The sequence below is a fragment of the Cynocephalus volans genome, chromosome 4, assembly GCF_027409185.1.
Source record: "Cynocephalus volans isolate mCynVol1 chromosome 4, mCynVol1.pri, whole genome shotgun sequence".
NCBI classification, from domain to species: domain Eukaryota; kingdom Metazoa; phylum Chordata; class Mammalia; order Dermoptera; family Cynocephalidae; genus Cynocephalus; species Cynocephalus volans.
Window position 1 is genome coordinate 63,703,671 of NC_084463.1, and position 24,668 is coordinate 63,728,338.

Here is a 24,668-nt window from a genome sequence, read left to right on the forward strand (position 1 = left end):
CTTTGTTTTCCATCATTGTGCTTTAAGAGAAGATAGAAAAAATCCTAATGAAAGTAGATTATTACAAAAATCATTCCATGACACAGAAGTGGCAGCAATTCTTTGGGTCACTATTCTACGCAAACATGTCCTCTTTTCAAGTCAAAACTTAAAGTCATAACAAGTGTACATATAGGCGAAATAAATAAATATTCCACCAACATTTATTGAGTCTTTACTAAGGGCCAGAAGCCAGGCTAAGCATTGTTGATATAATAGTGAATAAAACACACATGCTGTCTATCCTGAAAGTCTTCATCATCTAGTAGAGAAGACAGATAACTAATCAGGCAATTAAACAAGAACGTGAGAACTGCTATTATTGAGGCCCTTATTTTTTACGTTAGTCTGTAAAACATACAACAGGAGCAGCTGGAACTGGCAGGATAAGTGAAGCAGGGTTTCTCTTCAGCTGATATCTGAACATTAACATAGAAGAAAAAAAAAGGGAGAGGAACAGCTAACAAGAGTGATGTGGAAAGGCAAATATTATTTAACCATTTAGGAAGCAGCACTGTTCAATAAACAAAATGTATCTACAAAGATGGTAGCCAGAAGAAAACAAGGGAAATCCCATACACGCTGTATAAATTATCAAGTTATTCTTCTACTATGTTTGAAAAACCATGCTGGATATGTCATTCTTATATACATTACTGCCTTATATTAAACAAAAATTATCCTGCAAATAAGTTTCTTAGAATTTTCTTATAATTAAGTAAGTAAAATCAGATTATAAATGTAATATTAAGTGCTTGTTCTAGGTCAGGGACTCAAATCTGTTTTAGGTAATAGAGAAACAATATCAAACAAGATACAGCTTCTGCCAATAGACTTAGAGGGGGAGAGATTTGAGGGGAAAATAAGTTTTTATACAGTGGGACCTGTACCACAACAGGGTAGGCATAGAATGCTATGAGATTATACCCCCAAGTTCATCTATCTTTGTCTTTCTGTTCAGGAAAGACTTTGCAGAGGTTCTGGGTAATCTCATTCCTGAAGGATGGATAGGCTGAGCAAGGCAAAGAAGAGGATATGAGAGAGTGTTCTAGGCTGAGGGAAGAACTTGTGGACAAGTGTTCAGGGAAAAAGAATGTGTTGTATTTGGGAAACTACAGGGGTTCACAGCTGGACAGTGCTCTGCTCATACATGGACAGCAGGTACAGAGGAGGCACAGCCATCTCATCAGGTAATACTAGGAGAAATGGGTCAAAAGGGGAAATTACAGGGGTTCTCTGTAACAGCAGCACTGAGTACTGCAAAGCAGGGGTGAGAAGTGATGAGTAAAGGGAGAGGAATCAAGGAAGACACCCCTCTTGGGTTTGAGCAGTTAGACAGGTGATGGTACTGTTCACTATGACGGTGATCGCAGGAAGAAGAAAGAGTTCAGTGGGGTTGGATGTGCTGCCATGATAAGGTTAATTGTCACATTGAGTTCAGATGCCTACGGAGAACTCGAATGGAGATGCTAGGCAGTGAAATATGTAGGTCTGAAGTTCAGATGCAAACTCTACCTAAAGTTGTAGATGAAGGGATTCTTTCCAAAATCAGGTGACTGTAATCTGTAATAAACTAGTAAATTTATTTGAAAAGAGTTTGAAAATTCCCTCTAAAATATAAGCGGAAAACATTGGAGGAGAAGAGAGAGAGGAAGGAAGGAAACGAAGAAGGAAAAGAGAAAAGGAGGGAATAAATCTCACATCTATTTGGCCCCAATACACACTTTAATTTACATTAACTTATTGTTTCCAGCTACCCTATAAAACTATAATGACGTCTTTATTTTCCAAAGCTTTCAATGCCGGCCTTTTGATCCCAAATTCATTGATCTTTCTGTTATATCTCACTTCTGTCTGTGTGAAAAACCTCTGGGGTGTTGTGGGAGGGAGGAGACAAAGGGAAAACCATATTGTCTTCTGACAATTAGTACTGCTCCTAGTTCAGAAAAATGTTTTTCTACTCAAGCTTTTTCTCAGGGCAACCTTAACTTCCTTGTTCCTGAAGCTGTAGATCAGAGGATTGAGCATGGGCACCACAATGGTACAGAAGACTGTGCACACTTTCCCCTGATTCATACACAAACAGGAGAAGGATGGGGGACATGGACACCCTCGACTTAAAAAAAAACAGAAACAACAACTGCATGTGAGGTACAAGTGCTGAAGGCTTTGGACCTTCCTTCAGTGGAGTGAATATGTAGGATGCTGGAGAGGATGAAGTGTAAGAGACAATAATGGTGAGGCTGAGCACACCACCGTCAAAGCCCACAACACCAAAACCATCATTTCATTGATGAGAGTTCTGGTGCAAGAGAGCTCCAGGAGGGGAAGGATGTCACGCATGTAATGGTTGATGGTGTTAGCCTAACAGAAGGTCAGCCTCATCATGCACCCTGTGTGGGCCCAGGCACCTATAAATGCCCCCACATACACAATCACAGTCAGCAGAGAACATACCTGAGGAGACATGGTGACCTTATACAGCAGGGGCTTACAGATGGCCACATAGCAATCATAGGCCATCACTGTCAACACATAGCACTCTGCACTGACAAAGAAGCAGTAGAAAAAGAGCTAAGTCATGCATCCTGCATAGGAGATGGTGTTCATCTTTGACACAAAGTTTACCAACAGTTATGGAGTAATAACAGAAGATCAATATAGGATAATTTAAAGAGGAAGTAGTACATGGGAGTGTGAAGGTTAGAATCCAGTCCAGTTAGAAAAACCAACCCAGTTTTCCTGACAGTGACTACATGGATTCCTAGGTAGAGGAAGAAGAGAGGGAACTGGATCCCTGAATATTCTGTTAGATACACAAGAGTAAACTAAATGATGAAGGAACTGTTTCCAATGTCCATTCTCTTCCAGTGGGATCTGAAAGATAGGACAGTACAGTCATATTTGAGACAGAACCCAGATTTACCATGCAATGCCATGCCCAATCCCTTCTGAAGCCAAGAAGCCAAAGGCTCTGCTGAGGTTTAACTATCTGATAGAAAACTGGATCTGGCACTGCTCGTAAAGACAGGTGCATGGAGGCATCGGCATAATGAAAGCATATGGGAGAAATTTGTCCAGGGGAGGAAATGCAGTGATTTCTCATCTTTTCTCTGACTCAATGTGTCACTAACACTTATTCCACTTTATGCTTGTCAAACTTCATAAGCCATACTCAGGCTACCTGTGCTGACCACCAGCCCATTCTGGATGCAGTGTAGGGTGGAGACCATGAGCACCATGTTCATGGCAGAATTAAGGAATCAGAGACGCACAGAGGTCCTTTGGCTTCTGAAGTACATACAGCAAGAAAGTTACTGTCAGCAATAGAACCTTGGTCTCTTTCACAGGAAATTCTATAAGGAGCAGAAAGAATGGAGGCACTACAAACCGAATCATCTCAGCAGTACTTTTGATGTCTACTTTTCTCCTGCACAGACCATTTAATTATCTGTAACTCAGGGTCAGAGCTGCAGAAAGAGAGTCCATGGAAGGACATAAAAACATAAAGATTCAATGCTCATCCTCCTTCTGCCTAGAGGCATCAGAACTGTCCTTGTGTTTTTTCCTCCACCTTTGTTCTCCAAAGAGAAATAGCTTTGCTGCTGCAGAAGGTTAGTTCTGAACTAAAACCCTCCTTTTGTGCAGAGAGGCTCAGCACATTTATAAATCTGTCTTTGACTCACTCAGAAAATCAATCAAATAAAGATCATGGTTTTCAATTATGAATTTGCCAGGCAGTGATCATTAAACTACAAAAAAAGGAATCCAAACAGTTCTTTTATTTCCAACAAAATAACATGTAGCATCGTGTAAATTATTTTATTTTGAGCTTCAAGGTCTTGGGGATTTGATACACAGGCTTTCCCAGGACCCTCTCCATCACTCAAATCTTTTAGGAAAGACAGATTTAAGAAACTTTATACACTCATGAAGATGCTTTGACCCTGGTGTCTTTGGAGACAATATTCAACTCAGATTTTCACATCAGGGATTGTACATTCCTCAGGGCAGAGAAGGTAGAAATTTTTCCCTTCACTTCTATTTCTCCCAGTTCTTCTTTGATTAGATAAAATTGTTCACACATAGCTAATGACATTTAAAATACCTCTCAAAATATTACATGTACATACATATCCTCCCACACATGTATTACAATATGACATATATGATCATATGATGCATAATACCTTATATCTTTTAAAACAAATCACTTCCTTTTCCTTTTTCGCTCAGCACTCCCCTTCTTTCTTCAGCTCCCTTCAAACTCATCATCCCCAGTTATTCGTGGTTATAACCTAGCACACACCTTCTCATATTTTACTACTTACTCACATAACCAAATATTATAGGGGCTTTACACTTGACTTACAAAGTACTTATTTTATTTACCTCTTTCTTTTGTCAATTAAAAATACTTTGCTGAAATATCTCCAATATTCTGTGTTGTAGATATAACTTACCCAACCACTCCATGTTAATAAATTCGTTATTTTACCAGTTTTTAACCACCAAAAACAATGCTGAAATAATCATCATGTGAATACACCTTGATATACCAGTACTTTTATTTCAATGAGATAAATTCACAGAATGTTGTATTTCAGTTTATTCTTTTTGTAAAAGCTATAATCACATCTCCACGGGCAATGTATGAAACTTTCTTTTCTTCTCCCAACCGAAGTGGTATTGGTGTTTATAGCTGTGACAGTCTGATAAGCGTAAAGTGATGTATCACAGTTACTTTAAATTGCATTCTATTACTGAGCTTGAGCATCTTTTCATAAATTTGTAAACCTTTTGAAATTGCTTTTCTGACTTACCTATTTATGTCCTTTCCCCATTTCTATGCGGTTGTTTTCTCTCTTCCTGACCAATTGAGGAATACAGTGAATACTAATCTTCTGTACGTTACCTGCATTGAAGCTATATAATTCGTCCTAATCCACTATTAGTCCACTGATTGCTTAAAGTATCTTTTGCCAAACAAAAGTTTTAAAACTTTACACAGTCAAATATGTCTACTTGAATATACATAATATATACAAACTTGCCCCATATATCACCGCTGATACCACCACTTGGACTTGAGAGATGACTGTCTCTTAACTTGCATCACTACAAAGTGCTGAGGATTAGATCCTTGCGCCATCCATTACCCGTCCCAGTCTGAGGCAGAGTTTCCCACAGCCCAGAAACCCCGGTTACATTGTCCTGGGGGTGTGGGTGGGACACCCGGACAGCCCCACCTGCCCCAGTTTAGCCGCCTGGGCAATGGGTTTCAGCCAAAATGAAAAAGGGGGGTGGTGGTGGGGCCTCCCAGAAATGCAATGACCCCCTCAGAAAATTCCCGGGGGCAGACGGGCGCAGGGCCCGGCAAGGAGGACCCGCAGGCGCGGAGCCTCGGCGAGTGGACTGCAAGGGGCTCTCCTGGGCTGCCTGGGAAGGCGCCGTCCCCCACACGCGCTGCCGCGCGGCCGCTGCACAGTGACCGGCGAGGCGGGCTGTCCTGCCACCATCCGCCCTGCTGGGCTCCCGGCGCTGCCCGCCACCACGCCCTCGCCACCGCGTCCCCTGCCGCCCCGCCCCGCCACACTCGCAGCCCCCGGCCCGCCAGGCCCCGGGGTCACGCTCCACCGCCTCCCCTTATCCGGCCCCAGCACCCGCCGCCGCGGCAGCCCGGGGCAGACATGGCGGCCAGCGCCAGACTCCTCCTGCCCGGAGGAGGGCGCCGGATCTCTCGGCCTGCGCCGGCATCACCGCCGCCCCGCCCCGCCACACTCGCAGCCCCCGGCCCGCCAGGCCCCGGGGTCACGCCCCATCGCCTCCCCTTATCCGGCCCCAGCACCCGCCGCCCCGCCCCGGACACACGGACCCTCCCGAGGCACCCCGCGCCTCCCTTCGCCTCGGCCGGACACTACTGCCCTCGCCGCGGCCCTACCTCCTGGGTCCGCCTCAGCCGCCCGGTCCCTCGCGCTCGTCCCGCACTCGGACGGAGGAGCCTGCATGCGCCCGCCGGCCCGGCCCGAGCCCAGGAGACGTCCGGGCTCCCAGCTTCCAGGCGGAGTGGAGCCCGGCTCTCAGGGAGAGAGAGGTGGTCCGGCTGGGTATGATATGGCACATTCTCTGTAAACAAGCTGTGTGGGAGTAGAGTTAGTGCGCATGCGTGCCCGTGTATCTTTTGGCTTGTTGCTACTTTTAGTGTGTTCTTCAGTGTGTGAAGCAGTGGCTCTGTCTGGACTGCTGGTCGGCTCCAAGGACCCTTTCCTGTTACCTAGCTCGTAGACCTGTGTGTGAAGGGTTTGTGAACGGGCTCGAGGTGTCTGTGAGCTCCAGCCTTAGCTTCACAACATTCCTCCCAACTGCTCCTCAACATCCTAGAATGTAAAAATAATATTAATAAAATTACATTTTCTTTAAAATAAAAAAAAAAGCCAACCAAACAAAAAAATGTGACAGAAAGGATACTAGGGGAGGATTTGATCATCTAGGCAACAAACCAACACAGGAACAGTTAATCTTCCAAATGGAGAGAACAAATCAATGGATACTAGAGGTAGGAGGGGGAAGGGGAAAGGGAGAGAACGGATAAGGGGCATAAAGAATAAGTATGATTTGTAATAATGAATATGCTAATAAAAATTTTTTAAAAGAAAAGAGGTTAAAAAGCCAACCAAACAAAAAAAAAGTGACAGAAAAGATAAGAGCTATAGAGCATCAGTCCAGGACTCCACCATCTGACCAGCAGTAGTCCTACAAACTGGGAACAGAAGTATATGGGGGGGGGCGGGTGTTTTTTCAAAATACAACACAGGAAAATTTCCTAGAGCTGAAGAACATTTGACTTCCATCCAAGATTCCAGAACAGTGAATGACAAATAACTCCATCAACATATACCTATGTTATCATCATGGAAGTTTAATTATGCTGGGGATACAAGAGGTTGGTAAAGATTCCAGAAATGTAAACAAACACACTAACACGTCACCTACAAAGGAATAAGAGTCAAGTGGCGTTCTCAGTTTTCTCATCAGACAGGCTCGATGCTAGGAGACCCTGAAAGCAAGTGTCTCATCAGAGCGAGGCCCTAGGTGGCCAGGAGGCTGCACTTCCCTCCAGGAAGGCCCTTGTGCTTTGCCCAGTACCACAGTTTCTTGCATATTTCTCTTATTTACAAGAGAGTGAGTTACCTTTGAGCAGGAACACCAGCTTCTTTACCTTAATAACCCCTCTCTTCTATATTTCTAGAGTCCTGCAAAGAAGAGACTCTCAAAGTCCCTTTGAATAAACAGTAGTCAGTCTCTGTCTCCCCTTCTCTATGTCATCATTTCCTTTCTCCCGTGTTCTGACCCCTTCTTTCGCTGTCCTCTTATTCATTTTGAAAACACAAATTGGGATCTTCCGTGTGCTAGGTCAAGGGGTAGGGAATGGACAAAGGCCAGTCCTGGGTTCCAGGAGATCTCAGTTGTGAGGGGACAGACCACATGCGGGGACATGAACCTCAGGGGGCTGGCCAGTCTTTCTCTCCAAACTGACAGCACAGAAACCGGATGCGCCTACATGATAGTTCAACGCTCCCTTTTCTTAAACCTGAGTTAAAGATGAATTAAACTGTATATGTTTCTAGTTTAAACATTTAGCTAATTTTCACTGATGGAATGTTCTGTAGGGCTAGTTCCCAAGGGGATAAAAGTTTCCTCCTCACTATAATGCAGGTAGAATCTATATGCTCCCTCCAACAGCCAAACCCTCCTTTCCTTGTGAGTTGTTTTTTGAAAGCGGAGGCCGCAGGATGCAGAGGAGGCCTCACTGGCAACTTCTCTCTCCTCACAGCAGGGCTGGGCCTGAGGATAACAGCGGGGAGTGGTCCTGGGACCGTGGGTGCCACTGAGAGCCACTGGGAGGGTGAGGCTCCTCTGCAAACAGTTCCCAGGGAGCGCCTCCCCCTGGTGGCCACAAGAGGAAGCTGCGGTGCCCTCAGCCAGGGAAATGGCTAACAAGGAGTTAAGGTTTTACGCGCGCACACACTCACACACGCACACCAGCACACCTTGTACCTTCTGGGTGTCAGAACCTTGATAATGAAGCTTAAACTTCAGGATCCCTCTCTTGCACAAGCCCCTTCTAAGGCCAGGAAGAGGCCCTAGCAAAATGTTCCCATGGACATATGTTTTTGCAAAATTTGCAAAAGTAAGGTTTTTGTTTTGTTTTGTTTTAATAAGCTTTAGACCTCGCAAAGCCTATATCTAACCCTCATGGTCACATAGGGATCACTCAATCCAGACTCTCTGAATAGGTTCTTTAACTCAAATGTCCAGTGTACACCCCCATTCTACCCGCTGGAGGCTGCACAGAGGACTTTGTGCACAATCTGTGCAGGGGTGAGACCATGAGTTCATGGGTCAGATAGGTGTAAGTCTTCATTCCACCTCTGTCACTCACTAGCTGTGTGTCCCTAGGCGTGCTACTTACCCTCTCTGTGCCTATCTTTCTTCACCTGAAAGAGGGGTAACTGGTAATTGTATGCACTCTCTGGGTTGCTGTGAGAATAGAATCAGGTAACGAACAGTAAGTGCTCTGTTTGGTGGCTGGCCTGTAGGAGGCGTTCAGGAATAGTGGCTATGGAAAAAGTCCTTAAATAGATATCCTAAACTGGGAACATACGTATACTCCTAACAAATTCAACTCTCTATTTTAAGTTGAACCAGATAAAATTGCCAGTATTTCGCTGTTTTTCAACCTATAAAAATGTTAGTTTCACATGATTCCTCTTAATAGAACAAATGACCAAAATTACAATGGGCTGCTGAGATGCAGGTTATTGGTAGTGACACTCAGTTCCCCTCACTGGAAAAATGGTGAATCTGTGCTTGCTTGAGGAGGCTCAGGGAGGCAGTTGGTTCCTTGCTCTCTCCTCTCTCCTGGAACCCCTCTCTGATGAAATGGCCACTCCCTGCTTTTAGTCTTAATGGCAAAGTGTGCAGCGACAGTTTCAACGACTACAGGTCCCCCAGAACAAGGGAGGGACCCTCTGCCCCCAGCCCTGCTGACGGTCTCCCTGTGGCATGAGCTACTCTCCAGAACACAGCTCCTGTTTGGAGGTGCTGGTGCCCTATGACCCCTTGCTATGCCAGTCCATGGTACTTAATCTAGAAGTCTCTCTTTCTTCATCTGGCCCTCAGGGAAGCAGAGGAGGATCTGGTGGAGAGAGATCCAGGCCCAGATGGAGTCCATACTGCAGAGGCCACACCTGGCAGCCAAAGTCTCCTGGCCTGAAGTTGTCCCTGGGAATCACAAACTCACAAACATACCTCTGGCTGCCAGTGCCTGGGCTTCTCCTGCTTAACTATTGCCCACCGGGTGGCCCGCAGGCCTCACACTCTGGAGAACATACACAGAATTCTGGAGCCCGATAACTGAGCTGGGCATTCAGGAGGTCAGCGGTCAGACCTCAAACACAAATGAAGCACCTGCTGTCAAGACAAGTACCCTCGGAGATGCCATCAGACTGTGCCGGTGGAGTTCTCTGAGAGGCATGAGGGTCATGGTGAGTAAGGCCTACGAAAGGAAAGGGGAGGAAGATGGGTGGGGGTGGAGAGCCAGCAGACCACACACAGACTGGTGGGACAAAGTTTCTGCCAGACTCACTGTCCAGGTCCTACTTCAAGAAAAGACATGCTGCCCAGCTGCAAGGAGTGTGGCTAGCAGACAGCCTCAAGCTGTTCGCTGCAGTAAGACCTGCCTCAATTTTGCAGCCAAGCTCACCCTGTTCTTGGAGTGAGCCCCAGCTGGTCATTGAGCAAGATGGCAGTCCAAGGGTACTTGTGCCAGTCTTTGCTTGGAGCTGTCCCATTGGGCTGGCAGAGATTTTATCATGTTTGCACTGCCATCTGATGCCTCCCCCTGCTCAATCCTGCTTCCCCTCTTCCTTTCACAGGTATTACTCCTCAATAAAACATTTGCATACCTAACTCTGTCTCACATCTGCTTTCTGGAAAGTCCATGCACAACACTTGGTACCAGGAGGGGTCCAAGAGAGCATCCACCGTGGAAGAGACACCACATAGACAAAATGACTCAGCTGGTTGGTAAGTAGCCTCTGTCAGTGGCCACCCCAATTCCAGCCCAATGGGCACATGAACAAAGTGGCCATGGTGGCAGAGACCGAGGCCATGTATGGGCCCAACACCATGGATTCATACTTAACAAGGTCAGTCTAGCTACTGATACCTCTGAATGCCCAATCTATCAGCATAGAGGCCAGTGCTAAGACTGGCATGGCACTGTTCCTTGAAGAGACCAACCAGCCATGTGGTGGCAAGCTGTCTACATTGGGCCCCTTCTATCCTAGAAGGTCAACAGATTATTCTGTTTCTCACAGAAACAGACATCTATTCTGGGTATAGATTTGAATTTCTTGTCCATAAGGTCTCAGGCAGCACCACTGTCCACAGGCTGTCCCAAATGAATGTGGGATTTGTTTTTCAGATTCTTAAGCATGGCACTAGGCTCTGCTTTTTCCCTCAAGATGTGATAGATACTGCTTTACATTCACTATTCTGGCTGGAGGTGGTTGAGAGTTTCAGAGGGTTGCTTTTGGACTTCACCACTCTAATATCTTACACTACAGGCCAAGAGTCTAACATGGAGGTTACTCCAGCTACCAGCTATGTCAGTCTCAATTGCACAGGCCCCCTGATGGGTCTATGAACACAGTAAACCCACCGTGAGCCAGGACTTTGGCCAGGATTCCATATGTCCCTACTCTAATAAGAGCACCATGACAACGCTTCAGATCTCTGGATATCAGCATCAACTCAGACCCTGTGTCCAACAATCTTTGAAATGTCTTGAGTACTAGCCTTTCCCCAGGATAAAATTACCATAGAAAATGTAGTTCCCTTTGGGAAAGGAGGGGCAGAATCAGGTCCTGCAGGGTCCTTCTCCTGGGGTTCCAGTCTCCTCTTTAGTCAACAGCTCCGGGTCTGAAAACTGGCTCAGGTTCAAATCCCTAGGCAAGGGATCATGATTTTTTGTTGGGGTAACCACCCTCAGCCTCCTGCTTATTCGATTTTGGTCTCCTTTGAATACACACGTAACAGTACCCTTGGCTGCCCGTCTATTTTTCCACTAGGAAAGCTGTGTTCTATTAACCATCTCCATAACTCTCTGAAGGTCAGACTCCCACGATTATCACTCTGACCCCATCAGTTGTCACAGTCACTATGAGTCCTGTCTTCTGACCATTAAGTGTTGCCACGTGGCCTCCATCGCCCAGGCCCTATCATCCCCATTACTATCAGTGAACTAGCCTCAGTACCTGCCTCTTTTAGCCTCGGTCCTCTGCAGCCTCTGGCACCATCGCTGCTCCTCCTGGACGGGATTCCCAGGGGCCAATTACCAGCCGTGCCCCTCCAGCCCCAGTGGTGGAGAGCTCAGAAAGCTCAGGAGAGAGGCCACGCTGCGGGATGGGGACATCTAATTTATTTATTTATTTATTTATTTATTTATTATTTATTTATTTATTTTATTATTTTTTAAAAAATTTTATTTTGTCGATATACATTGTGGCTGATTATTGCTCCCCATCACCAAAACCTCCCTACCTTCTCCCTCCCCCCCTCCACCCCAACAATGTCCTTTCTGTTTGCTTGTCGTATCAACTTCAAGTAATTGTGGTTGTTATATCTTCTTCCCCCCCCGTTTTTTTTTTTTTTGTGTGTGTGTGTGTGTGTGAATTTATATATTAGTTTTTAGCTCCCACCAATAAGTGAGAACATGTGGTATTTCTCTTTCTGTGCCTGACTTGTTTCACTTAATATAATTCTCTCAAGGTCCATCCATGTTGTTGCAAATGGCAGTATTTCATTCGTTTTTATACCTGAGTAGTATTCCATTGTGTACATGTACCACATTTTCTGTATCCACTCATCCGATGTTGGCATTTGGGCTGGTTCCAACTCTTGGCTATTGTAAAGAGTGCTGCGATAAACATTGGGGAACAGGTATACCTTCGACTTGATGATTTCCATTCCTCTGGGTATATTCCCAACAGTGGGATAGCTGGGTCGTATGGTAGATCTATCTGCAATTGTTTGAGGAACCTCCATACCATTTTCCATAGAGGCTGCACCATTTTGCAGTCCCACCAACAATGTATGAGAGTTCCTTTTTCTCTGCAACCTCGCCAGCATTTATCGTTCAGAGTCTTTTGGATTTTAGCCATCCTAACTGGGGTTAGATGGTATCTCAGTGTGGTTTTGATTTGCATTTCCCAGATGCTGAGTGATGTTGAGCATTTTTTCATATGTCTGTTGGCCATTTGTATATCTTCCTTAGAGAAATGCCTACTTAGCTCTTTTACCCATTTTTTAATTTGGTTGCTTGTTTTCTTCTTGTAAAGTTGTTTGAGTTCCTTATATATTCTGGATATTAATCCTTTGTCAGATGTATATTTTGCAAATATTTTCTCCCACTCTGTTGGTTGTCTTTTAACTCTGTTAATTGTTTCTTTTGCTGTGCAGAAGCTTTTTAGTTTGAAATAATCGCATTTGTTTATTTTTCCTTTGGTTGCCTATGCTTTTGGGGTCATATTCATGAAGTCTGTGTCCAGTCCTACTTCCTGAAGTGTTTCTCCTATGTTTTCTTTAAGAAGTTTTATTATTTCAGGGTGGAAAAGGCGGCCACTGGGACTCAGGCAGCCGGGAAACTTGTGGACCTTCCTCTCGCCATCTCTTAAGGGAGGACTGCTGCTGCTGACCGGTCGTGGGGGGTGACCGCCACTTTGCCCCCGGCAGGAGAGGCTGCCTCATTTACAGGCAACAGCTTTGAAGTGTGGAGCAGGAAAAGAACTGTTTCTTAGCTGCAAAAGTGAGACTCGAAACAGGGAACATGGCGCCAGGGCTGCTGTGGATGCAGCCAGGATCCCGGAGGCCGGGGCCGCGCTGAAGGCGGCCAGCTGCCCTATTCAGAACTCAAGGTTTCAGGCCGGCATTAAAGAAGATTCCTGGGAGCACCCGAGCCGCGCCACGACTGAACAGCCTGAGACGGCAGCGGCCGAGAACTGGGAAAGGCGGCAAACCAGAGACAGAGAGCGAGCACCCGACCTGGCACAGCACTGTGAGTGACCCCTGGCACAGCTCTGTTCGGGGGGTGGATGCCCACGCGGCTCCCGCCTGCACCACCAGGCCACTCACCGCCCGGTGCTGCCTCCATTTTCCCAGGTGCGGGCAGCTCCGCCCTGCTCGGCCATCGCTGAGCCCTCCCACTTGCTTGGCCTGGCGCGGGGGCCCCGCTCCCACTCCCTCTGCGGTTCTCTGGCGGGGCTGGTGGCGGAGGGCGTCCTGGGCCAGTGTCGGGGGGGCAAGGAAGTACAGGCGGGCCGACTGTCACTCCACCATACCCTGGACTCCGGCCCCAGGTAAACTCCCTGTTACTGGGAGGCAGATACCATCTCTGTGGCCACCAGTTTGGAAAAGAGCCTAACGAATTTCTGGTTGGGAATAGTGTGGTAGGAGAGTTCCCAGGTCCGCTTGAACCTGCTGGAGACTAGGCTGCAGGTGGGCGCTAGACTCGGTTTATACTGGGGGGATACAAAGGTGAACAAGACCCGAGAAAGATCTACATAGTGCTACAAAGGTACCCAGAGAGACCGGTCGTCTGTGCCCAGCAGAAACCTGGTAGACTTCCTGGGCGAGGCAGTGCCGAGCAGGGTCTTGAAGGCCCAGCTGATAGACGAGGGGTGCAGAAGACACGCCCCAGCCAAGCACAGTGCGCACATAGTGGGGAGACATGCGGCCAGGGAGGCGGAGACTCGACAAAAACCACACACCCAGTGGGGTCACTACTGCACGATCTACCAGCCTGGGCCAGAGCACACGGAACAGGGAGAAGTCCTGCACAGGAAGTGAAAGCTCAACAGAGATCACACACCCTGTGGTACGTGATCCACCAGCCCAGCAGAGTCCAAGCTGACCAGAAAGGTGGCTCCCTGGAGAAGCCCAAGACCCGAGGCAACCACACACACAAGGCACTAGAGGCCAACTGAGCAGTCACGGAGGGAGCCATACGAAATTGGCAACCACAGCAACATCCTAGTTAGTCATTAGTCTCAAACCGGTGGACTGTGAAACCCCCGGCCACAATGAATAAACACCAAAAAAAAGATACCAGAAATACAAAAAATCGAGAAAGTACACCACCAAAAGTTAATAAATCTCAAACTCTAGATCCTATAGAACAAGAAGCCCTTGAAATGACTGACAAGGAATTTCGAGTGATAATTCTAAGGAAACTGAATGAGATACAAGAAAACTCAGCTAGATATCATGATGAAATGAGGAAAAGTATACAGGATCTGAAAGAGGAAATGTACAAGGAAATCAATGTCCTGAAAAAAAATGTAGCAGAACTTGCTGAACTGAAGAAGTTATTCAACGAAATAAAAAACACAACGGAGAGTTTAACCAGCAGGCTTGTCGAAGTTGAAGAGAGAACCTCTGAACTTGAAGATGGGCTGTTTGAAATAACACAAGCAGACAAAAAGAAAGAAAAAAGAATCAAGGACATTGAAGAAAATCTGAGCAAGATATCAGACAACCATAAGCGATCAAATATCTGAGTCATGGGTATTCCAGAAGGGGAGGAAAATGGAGATTCCATTGAAAACATATTCAACAAAATAGTGGCAGAAAACTTCCCAGGTATAGGAAAAATCACAGATCTTCAGATCCAGGAAGCTCAACGATCTCCAAATGTATTCAACCCAAAAAGACCTTCTCCAAGACATGTCATAGTCAAATTGGCAAAACTCAGAGATAAAGAGAGAATCTTAAAAGCTGCAAGAGAGAAGCGTCAAATCACCTATAAGGTAGCCCCAATCAGGTTAACATCAGACTTTTCATCACAAACCCTAAAAGCTAGAAAGGAATGGGATGATATTTTCAAAATACTAAAAGACAAAGATTGCCAGCCAAGAATACTCTACCCTGCAAGGCTATCCTTCCGAAATGAGGGGCAAATAGTATATTTCTCAGACAAACAAAAACTGCGGGAGTTCACTACCACAAGACCACCCTTACAAGAAATCCTCAAGGGAGTACTGGGTTTGGTTCCTGAAAAATAACTACCACTGCCATAAAAACCCAAGAAAAATCTAAACCCGCTAGTATAATAAAAATGGCATTCATGAAGAGAAAACAAGCTAACAAAAACACTATCTACAACCTAAGGAAGCAACAAACACAGAAAACAAACAGTAAATCAGAAAGCAAGGAACAAAAGACACTTAAGACAACCAAACAACCAATAAAATGCTAGGAATAAATCAACACCTTTCAATAACAACTCTTAATGTAAAAGGCTTCAATTCCCCAATTAAAAGACACAGACTGGCTGACTGGATCAAAAAGCAGGACCCAACTATATGCTACCTACAAGAGACCCACCTCACCCATAAAGATTCACACAGACTAAGAGTGAAAGGACGGAAAAAGATTTACCATGCAAACAGAAAAGAAAAACGAGCTGGAGTAGCTATTCTTATATCTGACAAAATAGACTTTAAACTAAAAACCATAAAAAGAGACAATGAGGGACACTACTTAATGATAAAAGGGCTGATCCATCAAGAAGACATAACAATCATAAATATGTATGCACCCAATGTTGGAGCAGCCAGATTTATAAAACAAACTCTATTAGACCTAAAGAAGGAAATAGACACTAATACCATAATAGCAGGGGACCTGAACACCCCACTGTCAATATTAGACAGATCATCTAGGCAAAGAATCAGTAGAGAAACACAAGATCTAAACAAGACTCTAGACCAATTGGAATTGGCAGATATCTACAGAACATTCCACCCAACAACCTCAGAATATTCATTCTTCTCAGCAGCACATGGATCATTCTCCAGAATAGATCACATATTAGGTCACAAATCAAGTCTCAATAAATTCAAAAAAATTGGAATTATCCCATGTATCTTCTCAGACCACAATGGATTAAAACTAGAAATTAATAACAAACGAACCTCTGGAAAGTATACAAACACATGGAAATTAAACATCATTCTACTTAATGACATATGGGTCCAAGAAGAAATCAAGCAGGAAATCAAAAAATTTATTGAAACTAATGAAAACAATGATACATCATACCAAAACCTGTGGGATACTGCAAAAGCAGTATTGAGGGGAAAATTTATTGCATTAAACGCTCACTTCAGAAGAATAGAAAGATGGCAAGTGAACAAACAAACACTTCACCTTAAAGAACTAGAAAAACAAGAACAATCCAAACCTAAAGTTAGCAGACGGAAAGAAATCATTAAGATCAGAGCAGAACTGAATGAAATTGAAAACCAAAAAACAATTCAAAAGATCAACGAATCAAAAAGTTGGTTTTTTGAAAAGATAAATAAAATTGACAAACCATTAGCATGGCTAACAAAAAAAAGAAGAGAGAAGACTCAAATAACAAAAATTAGAAATGAAAAAGGCGATATTACAACTGATTCATCTGAAATACAAGGAATCATTCGAGACTACTATAAACAACTATACGCCAACAAATTTGAAAATCTGGAGGAAATGGATAAATTTCTGGACACACACAAGCTCCCAAAACTGAACCGTGAAGACGTAGAAAATTTGAACAGACCAATAACAATAAAGGAGATTGAAGCTGTTATCAGAAGGCTCCCAACAAAGAAAAGCCCAGGAACAGATGGATTCACAGCAGAATTTTACCAAACATTCAAACAGGAATTGACACCGATTCTTTACAAACTATTCCGAAAGATTGAAACGGACACAAATCTCCCAAACTCATTCTATGAAGCAAACATCATCCTGATACCAAAACCAGGTAAAGATATAACCAAAAAAGAAAACTACAGGCCAATATCCTTGATGAATATAGATGCAAAAATCCTCACTAAATTACTAGCAAACAGAATACAGCAACACATACGTAAAATTATTCATCACGATCAAGTGGGATTCATCCCAGGGATGCAAGGTTGGTTCAACATACGCAAATCAATAAATGTGATACACCATATTAATAAACTCAAACACAAGGACCATATGATCATCTCTATAGATGCTGAAAATGCATTTGATAAAGTTCAGCACTCTTTCATGACAAAGACCCTCTATAAGTTAGGTATAGAGGGAAAGTATCTCAACATAATTAAAGCCATATATGCCAAACCCACTGCCAATATCATCCTGAATGAGGAAAAGCTGAAAGCTTTTCCTTTAAGAACAGGAACTAGACAAGGATGCCCACTCTCACCACTCCTATTCAACATAGTGTTGGAAGTACTAGCCAGACCAATCAGAGAAGAGAAGGAAATAAAGGGCATCCAGATTGGAAAAGATGAAGTCAAACTGTCCCTGTTTGCAGATGACATGATCCTATATATCGAACAGCCTAAAACCTCTACAAAAAAACTGCTGGAATTGATAAATGATTTCAGCACAGTAGCAGGATACAAAATCAACACACAAAAATCAGTAGCATTTCTTTTCTCCAATAGTGAACATGCAGAAAGAGAAATCAAGAAAGCCTGCCCATTTACAATAGCCACCAAAAAAATAAAATACTTAGGAATTGAGTTAACCAAGGAGGTGAAAAATCTCTATAATGAGAACTACAAACCACTGCTGAGAGAAATTAGAGAGGATACAAGAAGATGGAAAGATATCCCATGCTCTTGGATTGGAAGAATCAACATAGTGAAAATGTCCATACTACCCAAAGTGATATACAAATTCAATGCAATCCCCATCAAAATTCCAAAGACATTTTTCTCAGAAATGGAAAAAACTATCCAGACATTTATATGGAACAATAAAAGACCACGAATAGCCAAAGCAATGCTCAGCAAAAAAAATAAAGCTGGAGGCATAACACTACCTGACTTTAAGCTATACTACAAAGCTATAATAACCAAAACAGTATGGTACTGGCATAAAAACAGACACACTGACCAATGGAATAGAATAGAGAATCCAGAAATCAACCCACACACTTAATGTCAGCTGATCTTTGACAAAGGTACCAAGCCTATTCAGTGGCGAAGGGACTGCCTCTTCAGCAAATGGTGCTGGGACAACTGGATATCCATATGCAGGAGAATGAAACTAGATCCATACCTCTCGCCGTATACTAAAATCAACTCAAAATGGATTAAGGATTTAAATATACACCCTGAAACAATAAAACTTCTTAAAGAAAACATAGGAGAAACACTTCAGGAAATAGGACTGGGCACAGACTTCATGAATACGACCCCAAAAGCACGGGCAACCAAAGGAAAAATAAACAAATGGGATTATATCAAACTAAAAAGCTTCTGCACAGCAAAAGAAACAATTAAAAGAGTTAAAAGACAACCAACAGAGTGGGAGAAAATATTTGCAAAATATACATCTGACAAAGGATTAATATCCAAAATATATAAGGAACTCAAACAACTTTACAAGAAGAAAACAAGCAACCCAATTAAAAAATGGGCAAAAGAGCTAAGTAGGCATTTCTCTAAGGAAGATATCCAAATGGCCAACAGACATATGAAAAAATGCTCAACATCACTCAGCATCCGGGAAATGCAAATCAAAACCACAGTGAGATACCATCTAACCCCAGTTAGGATGGCTAAAATCCAAAAGACTATGAACGATAAATGCTGGCGAGGCTGCGGAGGAAAAGGAACTCTCATACATTGTTGGTGGGACTGCAAAATGGTGCAGCCTCTATGGAAAATGGTATGGAGGTTCCTTAAACAATTGCAAATAGATCTACCATACGACCCAGCCATCCCACTGTTGGGAATATACCCAGAGGAATGGAAATCATCAAGTCGAAGGTATACCTGTTCCCCAATGTTCATCGCAGCACTCTTTACAATAGCCAAGAGTTGGAACCAGCCCAAATGTCCATCATCAGAGGAGTGGATACGGAAAATGTGGTACATCTACACAATGGAATACTACTCAGCTATAAAAACGAATGAAATACTGCCATTTGCAACAACATGGATGGACCTTGAGAGAATTATATTAAGTGAAACAAGTCAGGCACAGAAAGAGAAATACCACATGTTCTCACTTATTGGTGGGAGCTAAAAATTAATATATAAATTCACACACACACACACACACAAAAAAAAAAAAAAAAAAACGGGGGAGGAGAAGATATAACAACCACAATTACTTGAAGTTGATACGACAAGCAAACAGAGGGGACATTGGTGGGGGGAGGGAGGAGGGAGGGAGGTTTTGGTGATGGGCAACAATTATCAACCACAATGTATATCGACAAAATAAAATTAAAAAATAAAAAATAAAAAAAAAAGAACATACTTTATATAAAACTAAATAGTACCTTTCTCACATAAACATTTCTCACTCACATAGAAATATAAATAATAAGAAATATATGAATGATATTTTGCCTACTCACATATCAAATAGCAAGAACTACTCCTTTTTTCTTACTAAATACTCACTTAAGCGTAACCATAAGTAAACGGTAAAATCAAAAATGTCACTAGATTTGGAGAGAGAAATGCTTAGAATTTCCAAACTATTATTCATTCCAGTAAAATTTGTAAATCTAATTTTGATGTTAATTTTGAAACATTCTGGCAAGCTTTTTATTTTTTTAATAGAGTATGATTTGCAAAAATGTTGATAGAGTATGGCAAATTAGTTTCTCTGCAGAGACAAATAACAAATGCTGTTAATAGAGTGTGGCAAATGAGTTCTGTTGTAGAGTTCTGTTTTTTTCATTCTGTAACTCGCTTATTTCATTTAATTTTCTCCAAGCTCAACCATGCTGCTGGGAACAGTAGAATTGATTCTTTTTAAGGCTGAGTAGTATTCCATCGTGCATCTATACCACAATTTTTTAGTCCAATCATCTGTCAATGGACATGTAGGTTGGTTCCATATCTTGGGTATTGTAAATAGAGCTGTGATAAACATGGGAGTGCCGGTATCCCTTCAATATGATGATTTCCATTCCTATGGGTACATGACTAGTAGTGGGATTGCTGGGTCATATGGTACATCCTTCTGTAGATGTGTGAGAAAACTCCATACTGTTTTCCAAAATGGCGGCACTAATTTACAGTCCGACCAACAATGAAGGAGAGTTCCTCTTTTTCTGCTTCCCCACCAGCATTTGTTATTTTTTGTCTTTTTGATAATGTCAGTCTAACTGGGATGAGATAATATCTAATTGTGGTTTTGATTTGCATTTCCTGATGATTAGTGATGTTGAACATTTTTTCCTATACCTGTTAGCCATTTGTATATCTTCTTTTTATAAATGTCTATTCGGCTCCCTAGCCCATTTTTTTAATTGGGTTATTTTATTATTATTATTATTATTATTATTATTATTATTATTATTATTATTATTATTATTATTAAAGTTGTTTGAGTTCCTTGTATATACTGCATTTTAGTCCCATGTCAGATGCACAGTTTGCAAATACTTTTTTTCCCATTCTATAGGTTGTCTCTTCATTGTTGATTATTTCCTTTGCCATGCAGCCTTTTAGTTTGATAAAATCCCATTTGTTGATTTTTGCTTTTATTGCCTGTGTTTGAGGTCTTATTCACAAAATCTTTGCCCAGTCCTACACCCTGAAGCATTTCCCCTGTATTTTCTTCTAGAAGTTTGAAAATTTCGGGTCTTATGTTTAAGCCTTTACTCCACTTTGAGTTGATTTGTGTATATGGTTTAGTTTCATTCTTCTACACACAGATATCCAGTTTTCCCAGCACCATTAATTGAAGAGGCTGTCTGTATTAGTCCATTTCTGTTGCTTATAAAAACTGGTAATTTGTGAGAAAACAAAATTTATTGTTTTACAGTTTGGGAGACTGGGAAGTCTAAAATCCAGGAAACACGTCTGGTGAGTGTCTTCTTTGGTGGTAGCTTTACAGAAATGCAGAGGTCTCACATGGCAGAAAACTGTGGAGCAGAGAGAGACTCTCACATGCTTCCCTTTTAAAGCCCTCAGAAACAAACCTGTAGGGCATGGTCCTTCCAATCTAATTAACTCTTCAAGGCCCCACCTTTCAATTATCATAATAGGATTTACCACCCTCAACAGTTACAGTGTGAAATAAGCATCAGTGATTTGGGGGGCCCATTCAATCCACTGTATTATACTCCTGGCCCCTCAAAACTCATGTCCTTTTCACATACAAGTATAGTTGTTTCCTATCTGAAGTATTAATTCGTTTCAACTCAAAAGTCCAAAGATCAAAGTCTCATCTGTGAAACTAAAACAAGTTATCTACTGCCAAAATGCACTGGTGGGACAAGCATAGGGTAGATATTCCCATTCCCATTCAAAAAGGGAGAAATAGGCCAAAAGAAAGGGGCAGTAGGTCCTAAGATGGTCATAACTCATCAGGGCGTATTTAATCTTACAGGTGGTGATTCATGTACCTTGACTTTGTGTTAGATGTTCTCTGCACACTGATGTGGGAGCTGGGTCTCCAAGTCTTTGGGCAACTCTGCCGCTATGTCTTTCGTGGTCTGAGGCCATGCTTCAGCTCTTGCAGGATGGCACTGTACAGTTGTAGCTCCACAATTTGGAGGTCTCCATGGTTGTCCTGTTCTCACAGCTCCACCAGGCATGGTGCTGATTGGGTTTCTCTACTGCAGCTCCAACCCCACATTTCTGTTTGACATTGCTCTAGTGAAGGCTGTCTGTGGTGTCTCCACCCCATGACAGATCTCTTCCTGGGCCCCTAGGCTTTTCCATACACCCATTGAAGTTGGCTCCCAAGCCTCCACAGCTCTGACATTCTGTGAGTCTACAGACTTAACACCAAGTGGGCACTACCAAAGCTTCCAGCTTCTGTCTTCCAAAGCTGCAGGTCCAGCCACACCTGACACAAATTTAGCCACAGCTGGGGCAGCTAAATCAGTTGGGGTGTTGCTGCTGGAAGTAGCTTCCCAAGGTGTCCATGCTCAGCGAACCCATGGAGGGCACCCCAGGCCTGCTCCCTGAGACCATTCTGACTCCTTAGGCTTCTGAGCCTATGTTGGAATGGATGGCCCCAGAGACTTCTGCAATGCCCTCTGGGCCTTTTTTCCCTTCTCTTGGTAATCCTTTCGTTTTGTACTAATCTTCTTGGCAAACAGTTGCTGGGCTACACCATTACATTTTTCTCCTGAAAATGCTCTCTGCTGTGCTACCGCATGCCAGGCTGCAAATTTTCTAAATCTTTATGCTTGGCTTCCCTTTTAAATTCTGAATTCACATCATTCTTTTGCTGCCATAACCCTGCATAGGCTGTTACAAGTAGCCATGAAGCTTCCTGAATGTTTTACTGCTTAGAAATTTCTTCCGCCAAACACCCTGGGTCAGCACCTATAAGTTCCACATTCCATGAAACATTGGGGCATAAACAGAATGAAGCCATGTTCTTTGCCAGTTCATAGCAAGGGTGATCTTTGCCCCAGTTTATAATAAGCTCCTTCTCATTTCTGTGTGAGACATTCTTAGAATGGTCTTTACAGTCCAATTTCTATCAACATTCTAGTCACGACCATTTAAACAGTCTCTAAGAAGTTCCAAACTTTCCCTGGTTTTCTTGTCTTCTAAACTCCCACTAGTGGCTAGGCTTTTTCTAGCCTGCTCCTTCAAATCCTTCCAGCCTTTGCCCGTTACCCAGTTTCAAATTTGCTTACTGATTTTTAAGTATCTGTTATAAGCATCATACCACTTCTCTGGTACCAATTTTCTGTATTACTCCATTTCTGTTGCTTATAACAAAATTACCTGGAACTGGTAATTTATAAGGAAACACTATTTATTGTTTACAGTTTTGGAGACTGGAAAGTCCAAAGTCCAGGGAACACATCTGGTGAGGGTCTTCTTTGGTGGTGGCTTTACAGCAACACAGAGGACTTACATGACAGAAAATGTCAGAGCAATGAGAGATTCTCACGTGCTCTCCTTTTAAAGCCCTCAGAACCTCACCCATGAACTAGGGCATGGTCCTTACAAATTAATCACCTCTTCAAGACCCCACCTTTCCATTTTCTTAATAGGATTTCCCACACTCAACAGTTCCAGTGGGTATTGAGCTTCAGTGATTTGGGAGGTCATTCAGTCCTTTCCCCAATAGTATATTTTCTGTGCATTTGTCAAAGATATATTGGCTCTAAGTACATGGGATTATGTCTGGGTTCTCTATTCTGTTCCATGGGTCTGTGTGTCTGTTTTTATGCTGGTATCTTGTTATTTTGGTTACTATAGCTTTGCAGTATATTTTGAAGTCAGGTAGTGTAATGCCTCCTGCTTTATTCTCTTTGTTTAGGATTGGTTTGGTTACTTGAGGGCTTTTCCTGTTCTATATGAATGGTGAGATTGTTTATTCTATCTCTGTGAAGAATGTCAATGGTAATTTGATATGGATTGTGTTAAATCTGTAGATCATTTTGGGTGGAATAGTCATTTTCTATTTAATTCTACCAATCCATTAGCTTGGAATATCTGTCAATTGTTTGGTTTCCTCTTTATTTTTTTTTCATTAGTGTTTTGCAACTGTAATTACAGACATCTTTCACCTTCTTAGCTACATTTATTCCTAGGTTGTTGTTTTTTTTTAATAGCTATTGTAAATGGATTGCCTTCTTGATTTTTTTTTTCTGCTAGTATGTTGTTGATGTATAGAAATGCTACTGATTTTTGCATATTGATTTTGTATCCTGCAACTTTACTGAATTCATTTATTGGTTCTAAGAGTTTTTTGGTGAAGTCTAATTTTTTTCTCTATATAAGATGATGTTGTCTGTAAACAGGGACAATTTGACTTCCTCTTTTCTAATCTGGATACACTTTATTCCTTTCTATTGCCTAATTGTTTTGGCTAGAACTTCCAGTAGTATCTTAAATAGGAGTGATAAGCATTTGCATTCTTGTCTTGATCTTTTTCTTAAAAAAAATAAAAAAATAAAAAAGCTTTCAGCTTTTCCCCAATCAGGATGATTTTAGCTGTGGTTTTGTTAAGCATAACCTTTATTTGTGTCTTTACTGGAGAAGTGGTTTTCTTGCAGGCAGCATAAAGCTAGGTCTAGTTTTTTAATTCATTCAGCCAGTTGGTATCTTAAGTAAGAAACTTAATTAAGTAAGGAACTTTATTCATTTACATTCAAGGCTCTTATTGAAAGGAATTGCCTTACACTATCCATTTTACTAATTTTTTTATGATTGTTTTATATTTCTTAGTTTCTTTTATTTTTCCTTTTATTATTTGTCTTTGTCTATGTGTGTGTGGTAAGATATAGTTTCTTTCTCTTTCTCATTTTGTGTATGTGCTATACCAGTGGGTTTTATTCTTTTTTTCTCATGTATTCATGATGGTAGTTATCACTTTTTTGATTCCAGGTGTAGCACTTCCCTGAGGATTTCTTGTAGGGCTGACCTTATCTCAGTGAATTCCCACAGTTTTGGTTAGTCTGGAAAAGACACTATTTCTCTGTTATTTCTAAAGAATAGCTTTGCTTGATATTCTTTGCTGGCAGTTTTTTCTTTCCACAGTTTGACTATATCCTCCCACTCTCTCCTGGCCTGCATGGTTTC

General features: G+C 42.6%; 1 pseudogene; it reads right to left on the minus strand.

Annotated features, from left to right (window-relative positions):
• Positions 1-1,980: 1,980 nt before the first annotated feature.
• LOC134374971 (olfactory receptor 8B8-like) lies at positions 1,981-2,900 on the minus strand (annotated as a pseudogene).
• Between the last annotated feature and the right edge of the window lie 21,768 nt (positions 2,901-24,668).